Source organism: Pinus tabuliformis, chromosome 5_2, assembly GCF_031772625.1.
Source record: "Pinus tabuliformis cultivar Carrire ecotype Pingquan chromosome 5_2, CPIR1, whole genome shotgun sequence".
In the NCBI taxonomy this organism is placed as follows: domain Eukaryota; kingdom Viridiplantae; phylum Streptophyta; class Pinopsida; order Pinales; family Pinaceae; genus Pinus; species Pinus tabuliformis.
In genome coordinates, this window is record NC_142306.1 from 1,036,750,562 (window position 1) to 1,036,754,743 (window position 4,182).

Below are 4,182 nucleotides of genomic sequence, written 5' to 3' on the forward strand. Positions count from 1 at the left end.
ACAAAATGTTGATTATACTCACACTTAGTTTTAAAGAATAGACTTCAAGACATACCAAAGCATGAGAAACCAATTGCTTCAATTGACATGGTACCAAGAGTTTCTGAATGATGAGGAAATAAGATAGCTTGATGACTGCTCGAAACTAGGATTCAACGGAATCCACATATTTATGATCTTCCAACTGATGCAAGTCTTCCACAGTTTGATAGTCACTTTCCTGGAGGCACAAAGAATCTGGTGAAAGACAAAAGATAAATCCCTCAAATTTAGGCTCAAATATTTGATTTTCAGATTGACAAGAATGGTTGAGAGAGATTCTAGGGTTTCGAGTTTCAATAACATTTTTAGAACAATTTCCAATGAAATATTTCTCCTCTGGTGGTCTTTGAATGATAACTTCCTGGGGTGAATGTTCTGCGGTAACGGGGGAAGTTTCCAAATTCATTCCCCTTCCAAACATGGAAGATGTAGTATTCTATTCAACATGGGAATCAATCAGAAGAATAGGTGGTTCAAATTGTTGTGCAACCTCATGGTTTAGATTAGAGTTTATGATATGGTTTGGGCGAGGGTTTTGGTCAATGCTTGGAGTAAGGTTTGGATTTGGATTGGGATTAGGGTTTGGACTAGGGTTAGGTATAGGTTTTAAATTAGAACTAGGGTTAGGTCTAAGGTATGGATTAGGGTTAGGGTACAGATTAGGGTTTGAATGAGAGCTAGGGTATGGGTAGGGATAAGAAGTAAGGTAAGGATCGGGATAAAGGGTAGGGTACGGATTAAGGCTAGGTAAGGTTGCACATGCGACTGAGACCATGGGGGGGATAAATTAATGGTGCATTGGAAAGAAATTGTGGTTGTTGTTGGTGCTCATATGATTGAATTTTCATAAGATATTTCCCTAGGGATAAGGATCCAAACGATTCTTGAAGCCATGGAGATATCTGGCTCAAGGATGAGGGCTAAGGACAGGGCCACTATGACCATGAAGTAGGATATTCAATTGGAGGGGGATTAAAAGTTTTCCATGAAACTGCAAGACTATAAACATGTTGATGAGTCTGCTTAGGAAAATAAACATTATTCCAAGTATCAAATGGTGATGGGTCTTGGATTATACCTGGTAGTCGATTTGATTCCTTACTTGATTTCCTGAGTACCTGTAGTAATCTTGGTAGTGATCGGTAACGTTCTGTTGGATGATCCTATTCACAAATTTTGCAAATTTTCAAGCTACTAAGTGGACACTTTCCAAGGAGGTGTTTCTTTCTACAGTTAGCGCAAAAGATAAGCGACGGGTTTTCATCCTGCTCCCACTCTTCCTGCAAATAATCCAATTTCGAAATCAAAGATTTAATAATATCATTTTTATGTTCAATCAAATATTAAATTTTTCAATTGTTAATTCTTCATTGGATGAATTGTATGTCTCTGTAGCAACATAAAAATTCCTCATTAGATGATTCCTTAAAATACCATTTTCCTATTTTTAACAAGCCAACTGGCACATTCATTAGCACATGAATAGTGCATATATATATATATATATATATATATATATATATGTAGGGCGAGGAGTTCTTTCAACATCAGAGAAAATGAGAAACCTTAAAGCAACAGTGCAGGAGAGAAATAAATTCAAAGAACATAAAATTGCAAGAGAAAATAGGTGAAGGAAAAAAACAAATGCGGCAGATCACTAAGGTCAATCCCTTGAGTGCCTCCCTAACAACGACGCCAAAATATTGGGTGCAGTATAGGGTTTATAAATGTACCAACATTTGATTTGTCAATCTGGAAAGTTCGTGAAATTCGAGACGCAACACAGGAAATGCCAGAGAAAACCCCTGACAACCTGCAAAACAAATGCTAATCTATCTTGTGTACTAATCTCATCAATAAATGAAATCCTACACTAAAATAGAATTCGAGAAAACATCGATCCAAACAATTAAAATCATGTCGGAAATAAAAGAAATCAATGCGAAAGGAAATTCAAAAAGGAAATCATAACTGGAAATCAATCAATGTCAACACAATATCGAGAGACTGTAAATGCTGGAAGGAATTCAAAAGTAATTCAAAATCATTATTCTTACACTAATTCTACCTGCACGAATTCTGCCTATACTAATTCTGTGTAAAGTTAACTTGAAAACATCGGCAAGTAAATCTATTGCATAAATAACTTGTGAAAGAAATTAAATCAATATGAATCTCACCTTCCTTGTCCCTGAAAAATAAATCATTGAGAATTTTCCAAAAGTTAAAGGGCAACCACAATACCATTTAAACATTATCATAGTGCAATTTCCCTTTTATACATGTTGGCTTTGCGCCATAAGAATCACAGCTTTAGATAATATAAACTTATATGTGATTGTTGCTTAATGATGCACGAGTTAATGATTAAATGATTTCACCATTTAATAATTATTTAAATACATAATGTGAAACCAATCATAGCACAACCTCGTCGATTTTAGACCAAAGTGAAGGATTCGAATTGCATACTAAACCTGCAGAGGAAGAGTGTTATAACATAAGTCAATCTTGTACATTCAAACATTCTGGCAATCCTTATTCGATATAAAGAAAGATTTCTAATGTGAGAACAATTTCTAAAGAAGAAAACCAAATCAACCTTGTAGTCGAAAGGAAAACATTGTAGCATATTTAATAATACCAATTTGAAGAAGGAAACAATTAAATCTTTCATACAAAAAATAATAATATAAATTTTATTTTATCTAAAATATGTAGAGAGGCATCGAGCTGGTCTGGCGGCCAACCCAACTAGCTCACACCCTTGCTTAACCTGGTTCACACAGTAATTAGAATCATTAGATGCAATAAATAATTAAACAGAACATGGCTATCGAAGCTTAAATTAATTCTTGAAAACACAGTCTTTACATCAAGCAAACAATGCTTAGCTCCAGCAAGACAAAAGGAGCGATCCACCAGTTATGAATTGCGTGAGGCTACATTGGGACAACTCCTCTTCCCTTCTGCACTTTCCTCTTGTGCGCATTGTCCTTGGCTAGATCGCTTTCCTTCCCTGCTGTCTAATTAATTAGCTTATTGACTAACTCCTGCTCCATGTAGTTTCTCAAACTTATGTAGGCGTCAATTTACAAATTGGGGCTTTTCAATAGCCAATTAAAATACAGGAGGGAAGATTATTAGTTTTAACAATTTGCCAAATTAAGAATTGGTTTTGTAACTAAATATTGAAAGAGGGAACAATTCTGGTGAATCGTTCCTCTTTTCCTAGAGTGGCTAGTGCGATTTGGCTAATCAATCCCTTCTATGTGATTCAAACTGTCAGCCAAGTGATGTAGCCTCCTTTGCGGTGTTATTAACTTGTTTGGTGAGATAAGATTCATAGATATCCACTGCCAATCTTGGATCCATCCGACAATTGAAGATTGACATCGGTGTAGTCATCGAGCATGGCCTATGTTGCCCACCATTCTTGCATAGAGATATATCGGGTTCTTTCGATTTACCTTCATAAGTCAAATCCACATCTTCTAGTTGGATACCTTGACATGTCACGACATTACTGCATGCGAAATTAATGGCTTCAAGAAACAAAATTGAGATTACAAGATCACGAAAGAAAAGCCATGTCAACACAGAAAAGCAACATGTCAAAGTTGGTATTTAGAGGTCAACTTCACCCTTGGGCACTTTAGAGTGGGGTTCACAGAACTAGCAGTAATGTTTTTGGATCTTGAGGAACGCGATTCTTGTATCAAATGCCAAATAGTCGATATGTTGATCCGGTAGTGATGTAGTGTACTTGCCAAGGTCATCCATCATGTCCATCATGTTTGGAAACTTCTGCCTCTTCCAGCCAAGCCTACGTAAGTGGATTTTCAAAACCTTCACGAATCTTGTGCACCCTTCCGATCAATGGTAGAAAACACTTGCGTAATGTAAAGACATGTACAAGAATCGCAAAGCATTTCTTTCAGTTACTGCCCGCAACCCTGTATTGTTAAGACATAGTGCATCAAGACCACTAGGGATGCAACAAACTGCTTTTGAGGAAGGGAGAAGTAAATCTTCTGATATGACATCCAAGAAGGCAGTAGCTTGGTCAAACCCATTAACTATAATGGATTTTGAAGAGGTATAATCGATCTTAGCTTTCAATTTGATGAGTTGGACTTA